Genomic DNA, 17,050 nt, shown 5'->3' on the forward strand with positions numbered 1-17,050 from the left:
ATGGTTGGTGCCAAATACTGTATCAGTTAGTGTTTTGTTTGCATTCAACGGAGCCACTCTAGCTATTTAAAAAATTTTTTTAGTTATATACAACACCAGGATACACTCAGACATTACCACAAAGTTGTGAAACTCAATCTGCTCCAATTCAATCCCTAATACTCCCTCCCCTACCCCATACTCCCTTCTGATCACTCTTCAATCCATTTATAGTTTACCTTTGTGTGTGTGTGTGTGTGTGTGTGTGTCCTGTGTATACCCCTGATGGTGGGACCCACCATGCCACATCCATATGAAATTTTGGTCAGATTCATTCCACTGCTCTTCATTTTTCATGTCCCTTCTTCTTCCCCCTCAATTCCCTTCATCTACTCCGTTGATCTTCCCTCTATTTTAATGAAATTCCCTCTTCCCTCCCTCCCTCCCTCCCTCCTTCCCTTTCTCTCTCTTTTTCCTTTCCTTCCCTTCCTTCCTTCCTTTTGTCTATCTATCCCTTCCTCCCTCCCTCCCTTCCTTCCTTCCTTCCTTCCTTTCCTTCTTTCTTTCTTCCATATAGCTATTTTAGCACCAAAGATAAAATATTTGACTACAGGGAATCTGGTGCTTACAAATTTCTTGGCTAGAGAAGTGGGCTTTAGGCTAGGCATCTAGCAAGAACTCTGATTAACACTGTCAGCCTGGCTCATTGGGTACTGCTAACTCCTCAACATTCAGAAAGTTGATGAATGACACCAGTGAAGAGGCTACAACTGGAATTTTGTCTTGAGGACTGTATCTGGAATCTATAAATAAGGTATTCACTGCTGTTATTATAACCAAATCTCAAACAAAATCAAGATTGGACACAAATGTTGCTGGCAGCAAGACCCAAGGTTTCCAGATCTTGCTTCTGGTGATTAGCAATGGTCAAAGTGGCAAGAAGGTATTCATACTTCATTTAAAATTTCCTAATTTGTCTCCAGAACCTTGTTTTTTTGTCTTTTATTATCTGTTGTACAGGAAGGCACACCAGAATGAGGTAGGAATGGATGCTGTGTGTCAATCCATTGTTTGCTACATCAGTGTACAGAGTGTGTGTTTAGCATATGTAACACATATAATGTGCTTTTATTCAAATATCACTATTCAAATATCACATTCAAATATCAAATTTATTCAAATATCACAACCAGAATAATAATTAAAGAATGCATTCTCGACATTAAATTAACAACTTTGAAACATTTTCTTTATGCAGAGATGTCTTTCGTGTTCTCTGCATTTCAGAATTACAGTAACAGTGATGGTCCCCCCTCCCCCACCTGCTTCTGAAAATGATTCTCTCTTAGAAGTGGCATAGAAAGAGGGGAGGGCAGTAAGAGCCATCTGCCTTGTGAGATTTTACCATTAGTATTGTGTATAAGTGTTGGCACAGGATGATAATAAAAAAGCAAACTGACTTTCAGTTTTATTATTGTTTTTAAATTTCCTAACAAAAATGTACCCTTTATTGACCTTACCCAAGGAAGTTGTTCCACTATCCCATCTATGATACATCCTAGTTTGTTAGTATCATTAAGGTTATAATTTTGTGGAATAAGAGTTTTTCATCTTGCTTGTTAGGTAAACTGTAAAAAATAGATTTTAAACAACAAAGTGAAATGTAAAGTTAGAGGACATATATTAAAATCATAGATGTAGCACAGTGATTCTCAACTCTGCACATTATAATAAGTTAGGGAGATTTTCCAAGTGCTGACCTCTGGGTCCCACTCTATATGTTCTGATTTAATTGGTCTGGGAAAAGGAATGAGCCTGGGAATTTTTTAGAAATTTTCCCTAGTGATTCTAGTATGCAACCAGTATTGAATACCATTGCTGAACACTGCTTTTATAAAGGAAATCACCTCTGAGTTATATTTTAAGCTTGAAGTATAGATGGTGGCAGATGGGGTAAAGGGAACATTCTGTCAATGTGCATTAAGTGACCAGAGCTTCTTAGAGGAAGCATTCTTGATGCATGGTATAGGGTAGAGAAGCAGGAGAGATTGATAAAAAGGGCATCTTTAGACCAGGTTTGAAATTAGATGGCTTCAAAAAAGCAAACTTGATTGGAAATCAATATTTGGAAAGGGTGGCAGCAATTTGGAAGTGATTTGGAAGTTCTTGAATGGTAGGAATATTATAGGTTATGTATCACATGATCCAGGCAATGGCATCAACTGAACCAATAGTATTCTCAGAAGCCGAACTCAACTGGGCTCTTCTTAAAGTTGAGTGGCAGGTCCATACATGTATCTAGGTCAGTGGCTCTCACCTTGGATATGCTTTAGGTGTACCTGTGGAGCACTAAAACATATTAAAACCCAGACTCCAATCCTCCAGATTTAATCAATCTGGAATGGGGCCTGGGGAATGGATTTTTTCTTTCACTTAAAAAAATTCTCTCTTGACGAGGTCACAATGCACAAATAGGGTCAAGAACAACTAACTGAGTTAGCCCTGCAAGGGCTGTTTTTCCCCTAAAATGGCTTTTCTGTTTTATTATTTTTTATTTATTAGTGCATTATAGTTATATTTATTAGTGGTGTTCATTTTGACATTAATAAATGCATATAACCTGGGTTATTCTTTTTACAATATTATCCTCTATTCCTACAGTGGGTTCTATGAATATCATACTTCCTTGAAAATCCTACTCTGACCCTATCCCAATGTTCTTTTCCTCTTATGCTAAAGTTGTACTGTCCCAAATATTTATCATCATCTGATATATGTAAATATATAATAACCAGCTACCATTCTAGTCTAAGCCACCATTATCTCTTGGTTGGATTGCTACTTCTGCCCTTTCTCCTCTTTCTATCTCAATATAGCTGCTGAGTGCCTCTTAAAATGCATGTCATGTCATTACTCTGCTTAAAAAAACTGTTCAGTGACTTCTCATGTCACTCTGAGTAAGAGCCAAATTCCTTATTATGACCCACAAGGTCCTATATGATCCAACTTCTCCCCTTACCTCTCTGACATCCTATTATTCTCTCCCTCCCTAACACAATTCTGGGCTAGACTGCCTTCCTGGCTGTTCTCTGAATATATCAGGCATAATCCTACCTGAGAGTCTTTGCATTTGCTGTGCTTTTCTACATAAGATGCTCTTCCCTCAGACATCCATATTTATCTTTTTATCTCTTGCTATAGGTCTTAAGTGAAATGATACCTTAAAAGTGGTCCTACCTTGACCATTCTGTTTAATATTGTAGCTTTCATGGTGCAAAAACCTTAATAGACCCATCATCAAAGAAGATACACAGATGTTAAATAAATGTATGCAAAGATGCACTACATTATATATCAAGGAAATACAAATTAAAACAACAATGAGGTACTACTTATACACTATTAAAATTACCAAAATCCACAACACCAAATGTGGGTGGAAATGTGGAGCAACAGGACCTTTCCTTCATTGGGGTGGGAATATGAAATGGCTCAGCCACTTGGGAAGACAGTGTGGTAGTTCCTTACAAAGCTATATATAGGGACAGGGGTTGTAGCTCAGTAGCAGAGCACTAGCCTAGCACAGGTGATGCAATGTGTCCTTGGCACCATGTAAAAAATAAATAAAAATAAAGGTTAAATTCTTTTTTTAAAAAAAACTACATATATCATTATATAATTCAGGGCTGGGGTTGTGGCTGAGTGGTAGAGTACTCACCTAGCATGTATGAGTCACTGGGTTCAATCCTCAGTACCACCTAACAAAAATAAACAAAATAAAAATATTGTGTCCATCTACAACTAAAAAATATTTTTAAAATATTATATAATTCAATGATAATCTCCTTGGTATTTACTCAAAGGAATCGGAAAAATGTTTACACAAAAACCTGCACATGGTTGTTTACAGGTTTTTCTTTTTAAGTTTTTTTGGGGGTACTAGGGATTGAACTCAGGGCCACTCGACCACTGAGTAACATCCCCAGCCCTGTTTTGTATTTTATTCAGAGACAGGGTCTTATTGAGTTGCTTAGCATCTTGCTAAGTGGCTGAGGCTGGCTTTGAACTCATGATCCTTCTGCCTCAGCCTTCTGAGCTGCTGGGGTTATAGGCATGTGACACCATGCCCAGCCTTTAAAAAAAACTGAAATGCTGAAAATTGGAAGCAAACAAGATATCCTCTGGTAGGTAGAATTGACAAAGAAACTATGGTACATTTAGACAATGGAATATTATTCATTTTTAAAAATTTCTAGACATATTGTTTCTTTGTCTGCACTGCGCCCCATGAGCTACAACTCATGTTCTCCTCCCTGCATCCTAGCTCCATGCTTGACCTTATAAAGGAAGGAGGTTTGTGGCAAAGGCTTTAACACTCTATCTTTTCTTGCCCAGCCATGGGCAGGGACAAGTCCTTTAGAGGTCCTCATCACAAAGATTATGCCTCCCCCCCCATAAAAAGCCAAACCTGCCTTAAAATAAGTGAGAGAAAGTTTTTCAAGTTCACTAATTTTCTCCAATATGACTAAATTATTTTCCCTTTGTCAGATACTAACATCTTTCAGACTGTGTTCCTTTTAGTAAGAGATCAGGCAGGGGATATCTGATCTGTTGTTGCATTGTGTGTCCTTGGGTAACTTAGTACTGTGAGAGATATGATTATGACTCCTTACACAACTGCCCTGCTTGCCATAGAGCTGGACATTACTGGGTTCTTCTTAAGGAATGAAGCAGAAGTCTCTGTTTATATTCAAATGTTGCTACCTTTCAGCAGCCCATTACCATTGAAGCACCTTCACAGTTTATAAGAGTAAAGATCCAAGAGGAGGACCAAAGAGAAGTCAAATTTGAAGGATTAGAAGAACAGGAAAATGGGTGGAAGTGTGGGGTCCTGGTGGGCAAAAGAGGGCCCAGGTGAGGCGACTAAATGGGGGACCCTTGGGCAATGTATGGGTTGGGTAGGTTTCTGGGGTCTGGTTACCAAAAGAAAATAAAAGCAGAATCAAACTGATCATTTTGGTGAGGATTTCCCTCCACCTCTGGTAGTGATACAATGAGAGTGCCTCTGTGGCACAGCAACTGACACCACAGAAAGGGGCTAAATAGGGCCTTTGTCTCATCTATATTTATGCACCAGCCTTAGAGAAGACCAGAGAAACAAAATCATGACCTTGAAGAGACTGAATCTACAGCTTCCATGGGACCACTGATTTCTGGTCCTCACCCTTGGCCATTCTTCACACCTAACTAGGTATAAAGTGACAGTTCTGTGCTCACCTAGGCCCTTGGAGGATAGGAATAAGCGCACAACAGAACTGGAGCAAATAGGGAGGGAGAGACAGACACATCTTTAGATTCTTAGTGTGATGTTATCACATTGAGTTAAAAAAGAAAAAGGCATAAAATCATTAAAACCTCAAAAAACAAATTCTAAAATATCGGATGTCTAAATTCTCTTTATAATGAAACTTTTTTGAGAACTCATTTCTTATTCTGTCATTGTATAAATGCTCAATTTCGCTGGAAGTATGTTCTCATCTGATCTATATTCTACAACATTGACATTTCTCTTTTCATTCAGTCTTAAGCCTATTCAGAGTAAAGACTGCCAACTGTGTCATATTAGCAGTGGCTGTGAAATGGACTATTTTCCACTAGTGACTAAGATGAGACCAGAATATGGAAAATAAAACTAGTTTTAAAAATTCAATTTGCAGTAGATATTTATGAATAATTTATGTGTCCTTACTTTATAACATAATAATTAAGGTACTATTGATTTATTATAAAAAGTTAAAGTATGTTTAATGATATCACTTTATCTGTGCATTTAAAATTAAAATATAAATCAAAGGTATCATTAAATATAATTCACCTTACTGTATATTTCAAAGTCCCTGGGTTATTTTATTCCAATGTTCCTAATCTCTTAATTCAGCTAAAAAAAGAGATGATTCTAAGAAGTGACATGATAAATAATTTAAAGCATAACATTTTGTGCCATAATTCTGACAAGAGGAGTGAAAGATGATGTAAAGTGGCAAAGGTTTTAAATTGCTGAAAAAGGTATTAGAATTCTTGTATGAAGTTTTGGCATATGAAAGGGAAAGTTATGATTATTGACACCTAATTGAACAATTTAGAAAGATTCAAAGTTGATAATGATATTTTGGATTTGGAATGAATTCATAGGATCACTGTCCTGTCTGGAGCTTGTGGCAATGACAAGAAAAGGAGAAGCAAATTTGAGTCCTGAACATTACATAAGGAGATTGACTCAGAGGACCTCTGAATGGATGTCTGCAGTGATTCGTGATGGAATGGCGATACTAGGAAGAAGAGAAAGAAAAATATCAAGATCCCAACCCATACTTTCTTCTATGAGAGACTACATCTTGTGTTAACCCAGCATTTTCTCTAAATGTGTCTGATTATTATTTTTAGCTTATTAAGGATACTATAATAGTAACTAGCTGGTATTTATCTCCAAGGCATTCTAAATGCTTTGCAGGCAATTTTATTATTATTATTATTCTGTACCATATCCTTGTCAGGTGACAATATTCATCACCTCCTCCTCCCAAGACAATTTAGAGAAGGAAAAACAGAGATACAAAACAAGGAACAGATGAATAGCAGATCTAAGATTTGGAAAACAACAACAGAAAAACTTCTCAGATTTTCTGATTTCTACCCTAATATGCTCTGCACAAAGCTTTGCTTCTTTGCTTCAATGTGTGTGATCTAAAAGAACCAGCATGCCATGAATGTCCAACAAAATTAAATTTTATTTTCTGAAAGTTAATTAGTGATGTTTTTGACGATTGTGAGTTTTCATTGGTACCTTCACAGGAAGTAAATAACAGTTACAGAGATCCCCAAGATGTCTTATATTCTAAAAAGTGAAGATTCATATTTGGGGTGGGTATAGAGCTGGGTGTTGGGAGGTATTCTTATTGAAGGCTTTAAATGACTCCTGATGTTTTTGAGTTAATCTGCCTAAAGTAGGCACTTTTAAAGAGTAGGGAATTTAAATTTTGTATAAGCAGATTATAAGGCCATCTGTCCATGACATGAAGTGATAAATCTACCCTTGGTGTTTGTTCTGTTTCTGTAATAATACTTTCTAATAAAACATTCTTACTGTGTTAAAATATCAGCTATCATGTACGGCTAAGGAAAACAATGTTCTGGCTAATCCAGAATTCTCGCTACAAAAAAGTTAGCATGCATATGCCTATTTTCAAATGTTAATAATGACAGTAGTATCATATACTTGACAGTAAATTGATGTCAATAATACTTGGCATCTTCTGGATGACATACAATCACATGATGTTGCCAGGGCATCTTAACAAAGAGCAATTTTCCTTGTGCCACTGATGAGCTGGAGTCACAGTGGACAGTTTTAAATGCTAGAGCTCTGCATAAGAAAGTTGATCTAGAGTAAACAATTGATCAACAATTATTGATTGTTGATCAGCAATAAGTAATTGCCTTATGGAGCTCATTCTCTTTAAGATTGGCTCCAACTTCTCAGTGTTTTTAAAATACTCATGTCAAAATCAGAGATCTTAAGGTACAACATTGCTATTTGAATTCCAAGTCCAATTTAAAGCATCATTATAGAAATAGCATTGGCTCCTGATATAGTAAAAACCATTTCCTTAAGTGTCGGGTGCTTTTTAAAGCTCTGAATTCTTTTTGTTCTATGATTAGGATTTTCTTTTATTTTAATGCAAAGGATTTTCTTCTTTTAGTGATAAAAGCCCAAACTCCAATCAATTGATTTAGAAGGCTGTTTATAACCGACTTCACCCTTTCTGGCAAATGTGCTGATGCTTAGAGATATCTGACTTTCCTTTGACAAGGGGTTTCTTGGTGATTATAAAAATAAATAAATATTGACTTCCTTTCTTTGTGGGTGACAGAGGTTTTTCAGTCTGAGGCTTATTTTTCTCTCACTTTCTTCAGAAACCCAAGCTGATGGAAGAGTTGCTTGGCTCTAAGGAATCATCCAAAGGTAAAGGGATTTAGCTGAGACTTAAGAAATTTTCTGACAATGGAGTAAAACATATGAACTAGTTTTGTTAAATAAAGCTGTGGAATATTAGGCAATAATCTCCTACCCACCACGAAGTCAATCAAGGATTGAGATGGGAAAGGGAAAAGTCAGAAAAAATGGTTACTGGCATGTACCCACCTTCTTATTCTTGTTCCTGCTGCTTGCCCACTTCAGGCTTAGGTAAGAAAATGAGGAGGATGAGGAGAAAGTAGCAGATGACATATATAGTACCTCATTATGACTCTGGATTGTGAAGGCTAATACTGATGAAGCTGTCTTTCCTACTGACTTAAATGTGTGTTACTTATCCTGACATTTGAAGTTTTTCACAATTTGGCCCCAACCCATTTTTCTATGCCTTTTAGTATTTTATCCTTTCTAGAGATTCTAGGGCACAAACCATGTTGTATGGTTCCCTTTTAAAAAAAACATACCACAACTTTCTGCCATTACACACTTGCTCATACTTAGACTCTGACCCTCTCAATGATTGTTTCCTCTTGCATCAAGCATGCTCATACTGGTCTCTTTGCTGTTCGCTCTTGGGTATGCTCCTGTCTTGAAGCCTTTGAACTTCCTGTTAATTCTGCATAGAACACTCAGTTTCACATATAGGATGGGTTTCTTTCCTCACCCTCTTTTTGTCTTCTTGTATAACCTATTTTAAATGAAATTTTCAGTAAGTGATATTGCCCTCCTCCATGTCACTTATCCTGTTTTATTTTTGTCATAGCATCATTTTCTGCATTATGCCCTTTGCTTATATATTATATTTCTTTTCTGTTTTCTACCACCACCAGAATTTAATTTCCATTCAGGCAGAGATTTTTATCTGTTTTTTTTTTTTACTGCTATATATCCAGTACCTATAAACAGTGTCTAGCGCATTGTGAGCCCAATGAATATTTACTGAAAAATGAGTGAATTGACAGTATACCCTCTACATTAAATTCTCCTTCATTATACACCTGTATTTTAAGTCATCTTCAGGTGCCACCTCCTCCATGAAGCCTTCTTTGATTTCTCCCAACATTTTTTTCTCCCTTGTGACTCCCCACAATAATTTCTACAGTTTAAAGTGAGCTTACTGAATTCTTACATGAGTTGTGGAGAACTTTCAGTTTTCTTCTTCTGATAATATTTGCTGATGAGCAGCATGAAGTCTCCACAGACCTATCCCCTGGTGAAACAAGGATAACTAATGAAAACAAAGTAAAGCTGGACATTTGTTGTCTTAAGAACATATAGGCAAATAAATACTCATTCAAGGCTGGATACAGCAGCACACTCCTGTGATCTTGGCAACTGGGGAAGCTGAGGCAGGAGGATTACACGTTCATAAATAGCCTCAGCAATTTAGCAAAGACCCAAGCAACTAAGCTAGACCCTTCTTCAAACATAAAAATTCAAATAAAAAAGGGCTGGGGGATGTGGTTAAGCACATAAGTGCCACTGGGTTCAATCCCTGCTGGCACCAAAAATATTATAATAAACATATCCAAGAAAACCTAAAAATCAGTAAAAGCAGAGTACATGACACTTTATTTGTGACCTACTAACTTCCTCAATCCTCCCTCCTTCCTAGCCCTATTTCCTGGAAGCTCTATTCCTAATAGTCATGATCATGAAGATAGGGGGAGGTGTCTCTCTTCATCTTCCAGGAAGCTGATATTTTACTGAGAGGGACAGTTTGCCTGCTTTTATTAGCTGATCCAACCTAGAGATGCTCAATTCCTGGTCAGTTTAACTAAGAGACTGAGGGTTCCCTTCCTCCAGTGAGTCTCCATTCTAGGGGTGGAAACTGCACAAGCCATAGCACAATTAAAATTCTAAGACTGTAACCACCCTCACCCTAGCTTATAGAACACATTTCAGGAAAGAAACACTGGAAAGTCAGAGGCTAACAACACTGCCCTGTGCCTGGAGTAGTGGCTTAGACATTTTGTCCAATAGGCGACAGTACATAAGAACAGAAATCTCTGAAGATTTCTAAAAGGAGCTAACTTTATTGGAACAGAGTATGGGTAAGATCATACATAAGAAACTCTTGGAAACAATGGAGATTTTGGATATAAACATGTAAGAGGATAGAAGTTAAACCATAGGGTGTCTTGTTTCCTAGAAGGAAGCAAGGAAATATTCACCTAAGAGGAGTGTGCTTGGGGTAAGAACAAACCTCAATGACAACAAAACCATTCCTGTCCAAATTTAACTAGAATGGACTTTAGGTCAATTTATGTAAGTGCATTATTGAAAATGATAGACAAATCAGGTCTAAGTAGTGGAGCTTGATACTTGGTTGTAATCCAAGGCACACAGCCTAACAAAGATGGAAATAGTGAAAGAGATCTCTGCTAAAACTACAATAATCCCACTATGACTGTGTGTATGCCCATAGTGATATCCTTTGAGGAAAATGATACAAAAATTGCATGTTATGGGAAATATAGCCTTCATTAAAATAGCCTAGCCAAGTTGTTAAACAAGCAAGCAAAAACAAAAACCAAGCATCAGGGAGTGAAATTGGCATCCAGAGTTGCTACAGTCTATTAACTCAAATGTATAGTTTTCAAAAAAATTGCAGTATATGCAAAAAAGAAAAAAAGGAAGGTATTATCCGTATGCAGGAATAATAATGACAATAATAGGAAGAAGAGATCACTACCACCTAAAGGCAGCAGAGGCTGCCTATGAAAGGGCTAAGTTGTCAGAGGTAACAAAGACTTCAAGGAAGCTAATATAAATATGCTTAGATTAATAAACTATGATTTAAAAAGTAAAGAAAGCTATGAATGAAAATGTGGAGTCAAATAGAAAATACCAGCAAAAATACAGAAATCATTTAAATTTTTTTTTTTTAGTTTTCAATGGACCTTTATTTTATTTATTTACATGTGGTGCTAAGAATTGAACTCAGTGCCTCACACATGCTAGGCAAGTGTTCTCCCACTGAGCCCCAGCCCCCAGAAATTATTGTAAGACAGAAGAAACAAGTGGAAATTTTGGAGTTGAAAAGTACAGTAACCAAAATGAAAAATTTATTGGAAAAGTTCAATAGTAGTCTTGAGCAGGCAGAACAAAAAAAAAATCAATGAACTTGAAGATAGATTAATAGATGTAATACTGTCCAAAGAACAGAGAAAAATGGAAAAAAAATAACCTTGGAGAAATGTGGGATGATATTGAGCACACTAAATTAGGAATACTAGGAGGGCAAGACAGAGAGGAAAGAGCAGAACAAAATATTCCAGGAAATGATGGCTGAAAAGCTCCCTCATTTGAAGAAAAGTGTTAATCTACATATCTAAGAAACTCAAATTACCTTCAAATAGGATAAACAAAGCAACCCACATACAGATACATAATAAAAATTTTAAACACCAAAGAAGAAAAACCTTAAAAGTGGCAAAAGAAATAAGTCATCACATATACAGAAACATCAATAAGTTAAGTAAGTTATTGATTCCTCATTAGACATATAGAGGTCAGAAGAGAGCAGGATGATATATTCAAAGTGTGGAAAGGAAAAATATGACAACAAATATCAACCAATAATCTCATATGCAGCAAAACTAGCTTTAAAAATGAATGCAAAAGGACTGGGGTTGTGGATCAGTGGTAGAGTGCTTGCCTAGCACTTGTGAGGCAGTGGGTTTGATCCTTGGCACCATATAAAAATAAATAAATAAAACAAAGGTATTGTGTCAATCTACAACTAAAAAAATATTTTCAAAAATAATGCAAAATACAACATTCCAAGATTAATCAATAACAAGAGAATTTGGGCTGGGGTTTGGCTCAGCAGTAGAGCGCTTGCCTAGCTTGTGCGAGGTCCTGGGTTCTATCCTCAGCACCACATACAAACAAGTAAACAAAATAAAAATATTATGTCCAACTACAACTAAAAAATAAATATTTAAAAAAATAATAGAATTTTTTGCATGGAAATTAAGAAATGCTAATTGAGATTGTTAGCACGAAAGCAAGTGAAAACATGAATACACATGAAAAAACATAATTATATAAGATAATATAAAGATATATTTATTTTTTTTGTCTTTCCTGATTTAAACAGCAAAAGTACTGTAAAATTTTATATTAAAATGTGGTTTTGCCCAATGATATAGAAATAGAATATTTTTGACAAAAATCAGAAATGGATGGGAGCAATATTGTATCAGAGTAAGGAAACGGCACCAGATGGTAACTCAAATATACCAGAACAAACTAAAAAATATATATATTTGCTTTCATTTCTTTTCAACTTCCATAAAGATATAAAATGACTAATAGTAATAATTATAACAATATATTGTCGGGCTTATATATGTAATAGGTGCATAATAATAGTACAAAAATGAACATGGGACAGAGCTATATTGGACTAACAATTCTATATATCATTGGGATTAAGAAAAATATATCTAGATCATAAGATGTGTTTCATAATGCCTAGAGCAACCACTATGAAAGTAAATAAAAATATAATGAAAAATATTATAAAAGGAATTTACATGTTACACAGAAAATATTTACTTAATTCAAAAGAAAGCAGTAAGGAGGAGTACACAACAAAAAGCAAAATGGCAGACATATATTCAGCTTTCTTTCTATGTGCATATGTACACTTGGGCTCATGTTTTTTGCCTCTCTCATTTTTGCTTCTAGGGAAAAAGGAGGAGGATGAAAGTAGAAAAAAAATAGAGTCCTAAATTGAAAAACTAAACTTTTTTTTTTGTGTGTGTGTGTGATGCTGGATATTGAACCCAAGGCCTTGTGCATCCGAGGCAAGCACTCTATCAACTGAGTAAAATAGCCCAAGCCCCTGAAAAACTAAACTTCCATATGCCCATTTTTTTTTTCTTTTTTGGGAGGGTGGGGGAGGGTACCAGAGATTGAACTCAGGGGTGCTCAACCACTGAGCTACACCCCCAGCCCTATTTTGCATTTTATTTAGGCAGGGTCTCTCTGAGTTGCTTAGCACCTTGCGATTGCTGAGGCTGGCTTTGAACTCACAATCCTCCTGTCTCAGTCTCCTGAGCTGTTGGGATTATAGGCCTATGGCACTGTGCCTGGGTATATGCCCATTTTCAATGGGGAGGTATACATTTTAGCCTGTATTTTCCAGTGACCAGGTAGTATGCTGCAGCAGAAAAACAAGTTAGAAAAGATCATGAGCAAATTATTTAATCTTTGTAAACTCTAATTTCCCCAAATGCATGTATTGTCCACTTGACAATTTGCATAGGCAATATTACTGGGTAGTATCCTGATTTAGCTCCCCTTACCCTGACCGCTGGCTCCTGAACACCCTAATGTGAGGGGTCTTGTGGATTGACCAAATGGTCTCACTTATGATAGCCCAGCTGCTCAGCTAAGGCCCAGGATAGCACTATGCTAAAAGCCAGACTGTATGCACCAATGACCTGACCAGAAATATGAGGCTTGAGGTGATTGTGTTCCTCCACTGAGGATTTCACCTCACGTTATGGTAGCCAGCTAGTTGGAAGCACACCTCACAGCCTTAAGCACCAGTAACAGTAATATAGGCCCCCTAGGTTGGAAGGAAGTGGTGATGAAGGTTGCACGGGGCAAGCACCCAGGCAGAGGGAAGTTTGCATGTTCTGTATAGCCAGGAGAAAGGGAGAATTGAATTGGTTGGCTATCTCCCATTAGAAGAATGTGCTTTTATCTGAAAATGAGCTGTTATGAAACAGAAACTGCAGGACATTTTCTGTTTCAAAAATACAGCCCACTTTCCCTGAGCATGAAAACAACTAAACCGGGGGGAGGGCAACTTGGTATTGCTGGTTGCTGCCTGTCTATAGGACTTTTACTTTCACATCTGACTTCTCTAGATTTAACCCCAATTGCATGGAAATTGGGTTTTAGCCAGAGCTGATTGGAAGCCTGGTCCATAAGGGGAAAAGAATCAATAAGTTGGCAAGAGAGGTGCGAGAGGAAGAGTAACTTTAATTATGCACAGTCTCGAGTATTAAAAGTTGAGTGGATCTGTGAACGGAGGTCTAGCGTTCAAAGAAGCCAGGACTGGACAGGTGCGGGTCTGACCTGCTTGCCACGTACCAAGCACCAAGCGCTGACTTCCTCCAGGTCCCTGTCTCCGTTTCTCTCGCTTGCTGGCTCACTTTCTGTGGATAATGCAGAGCGAAGGAACAGCCTGGGGAGAACAGCTGGAGAAAGCTTAGATAAAGACAAATTAATAGAAGCCTAGTGTAGCAGCAAATGCTGGCACACAGGGCTCAGCTGACCCGTTAAATGAGCAATCCTATTAAGTGTGTTAATCAGCGCGGCACCCGAGAGCCCAGGGGAATGCTCCAGGAGATACCTGGGGCGGAAACAGGACTCTTCATTGTTGCGATCTAGATTCTGCAGATTCCGGAGTCTTTGTCTCTCCCCAGGCCCAGTACCGCTTAAAGAGAGTTTGGGGCTGTGTGACATCTGAAAGCAGGTGGTCAGGAGCATGGCTGGAGAGACTCAAGCACTGGGAAGAGTGATCTTGGTCTTGAATCTACCTGTGAGCCCACTTCCAGCTCCTTACCTGTCTACTCTTATGACTGGTGGGACCCCAGAACCCTGAGACTCATGAATCTTTTACGTGGAGAGGAGTTCTTTCCGACAATGGTAACCTCACTTCATAAATTAAAAAAATAGGTGGCCAGCACCTTTAAAATAGTGAGTTCTGGGCTGTGGGAAACTAAGCAGGGGAATACCTAACTAAACTGGGTACCTGTTCGGTGACTGGAACTGAGGACCAGGAAAGCCGAAAAACTTTGCTTTGGTGACTTTCCACACCTGCACTCATTTGAATGCTTGCACCAACCATGCATGCCGGTCTACACTGGTACGGACGCTAGACGGCGCTGCTGGGACACGCTTCCCTTCTCCCATGAAAGGTAAGAGAAGCATGTTTTTAAACCAGGGGATGGGGGATCCGGGGTTGGCAGTTTTTCCCACTCTCCTCACTCTGCCTCCCCTCCTAGCGCTCCCCAATCCAAAGGGGTGTGGAAGAGGAGGAGGAGGAGGAGGAGCAGTAGCGGTAGCAACAGAAGCAGCCCTTTTCCATGACGCGCCAGAGCGGTTCTAATTCCTACCTCCTCCGGGTTGCAACCAGTCAGCCAGGAGGCACCAAACTGTTAGCGACGAAGACGCAGAGCTTGGTGACTTTCACTACCCTCCCACCCACTACTCCAGGCATATTTCGGGGGCGGCAGCAGAGGTGGCAGGATGTGAGACCAGCCTGGAGTTCACTTCCCTGGGCGCCGCTCCCTCTTCAGAGCCAGGGCGTGTGGGCTTTTGCACACTGGCTGAAGGGTTCCCCTGAAAAACTGGAGCAGCATAGGAGCGAGAGGGATCAGCAGAGTTCACACCTGCCGCCTGCGTTACAGTCAGGGTGAGTTGGTGGGTTTGCTCCCTTCTGGAGCGTGCCTGCTTCCCGAGGGGCACAAGGGCCACAGGCTGAGGCGCCCGCGTCCTGGCGTGCTCCGCCTGGCCTAGGCAAGGTGCGGCTGAAAGAAGGCTGCTCCTGAGCAAAGTCGCTCAGGAGGAGGAGGCTGGGAGGCAGGCGTCTTAAGAGTCTAGTCACTTAGCCAGGAGGCTGCACCTAACTAAAGGGCTGAATGATTTAGGAACCCTCCTTAACCTCTCCCTCTCCAGCTCCTCAAAAAGTCCACAAAGCTCCGCTGAACTCTAGAAGTCATCCCGGAGCAGAGAGAAGTTTCCTGGCGTCCTGTTTTGCTAGGACTGGGAGTGAAGAAAACGGGCGGGGCTGTTCTGTCCGCTACTTGGGGAGACGTAGTCTTCCCCACACCTCTTCCAGCAGCTCTTGTCTTTGGGTAGCCTCTCTGACTGCCCGGGAAGTCTGAGCCCGCCTATTCAGAAGCCGGCTCGCCATCTCCTCCTGGAAATGGAACTACCCGCCTGAGACCTGCTGTACATTGCTGGTTGATTTGCAAGACTCAGGTAACCCTGCTCACAGAACCAGAGAGTTGGCTCCCAAGGTGGGGCGGGGGGAGTGCGCTTTAAGCTCTCAGGTGGCAGCAGGGAACAGACTGGCCACGGCCAAGGGAAGCTTTAGTCCTCCTGCACTGGAAACTTGCCATTTTTCTTTCTTTATCTTCAGTCCTCTCAGAAAGTTTAGAGACCAGAGCTTCCAAGACCAGTGACTCTTCACCTAGTAGGAGCATACGCGGCTGTTCAGGTAATTGCCGGTGTGTTCCATTTCCGAGGCGGTATCTTTGTGGTCTCTGTGGCTGGCGCACTCACTGGCTTTGTAGCCTCTGAGGGAATTTCCTACTGGGCGCTTCTGATTTCCCCACCTTTCTGCCAGGGGACTGGAGAGCAACCCTCTTGGGTATGGGGTTTAAAGGCAGTTCCTGGGTAGAGCAGCAAGGGGTTCCCCAGCATGCGCTCCCGCTCCTGGGGATTCCCACCGAGCACAAGACTGGAAAGTGCTGCAACCTGAAGCCATCTCTGTCTTTCTGTCCTGAGATCCCGAAGGGATGGCCCCGTGCGGACCCTTGAAACAACCCTCTCCTTATCTCAAAAAAATCCTGCCACCCCTTGAGCGCGTTTGCTAGGTTGAGAGAATCTTTCCTCACCATCGCTCAGGGGTGAGGACCGACCCAGGATGAGTTAGTTGTGCGTCAGAATTCTTGTGAAGGAAGCCCGGAAAGGTATCATAGGGACAGTCACCCGCGTGTGACTGTCCTTGCTTGGGCTCTGTGAATAGAGCAACCAGGAGATCTGTCACTATCACATTTAAGAAAAAGGCTTTGGCAATGACATCCGGAAAAAAAAGTGTATGCTATAACAATTCTTTGTTCTAGGGTTTTACCTAGTTACTGTAGACACCCCCACCCCATCTCTGGGACCCAGGGACTTAGGGAGAAACATTAGTAAATATGTATTTAAGGATTCTCATACCCCAGCAAAAGTTGCTGCTAGATTGAAGTACTGGAAAAGTACTTCTCTGCTGAAAGCTACTTT

General features: G+C 39.7%; 1 protein-coding gene across 4 annotated transcripts in view; it reads left to right on the forward strand.

The window, feature by feature from the left end:
* Positions 1-15,000: 15,000 nt before the first annotated feature.
* Positions 15,001-17,050, forward strand: part of Il1rapl2 (interleukin 1 receptor accessory protein like 2) — a 1,002,166-nt gene continuing 1,000,116 nt past the window's right edge. The window contains exons 1-2 of one of the 4 annotated variants that reach the window (XM_046420860.2): positions 15,001-15,455; positions 15,719-16,024. The gene's annotated coding sequence lies outside the window, so the exon portion shown is untranslated. Of the gene's footprint in view, positions 15,456-15,718; positions 16,025-16,126; positions 16,263-17,050 lie in introns of those variants that run through there. The other 3 variants (XM_058571609.1, XM_046420861.2, XM_058571607.1) reach the window with 3 other exon arrangements.

Source organism: Marmota monax, unplaced genomic scaffold, assembly GCF_021218885.2.
Source record: "Marmota monax isolate L192 unplaced genomic scaffold, Marmota_monax_Labrador192_F-V1.1 WCK01_AAM20220418_F8-fsc00050, whole genome shotgun sequence".
In the NCBI taxonomy this organism is placed as follows: domain Eukaryota; kingdom Metazoa; phylum Chordata; class Mammalia; order Rodentia; family Sciuridae; genus Marmota; species Marmota monax.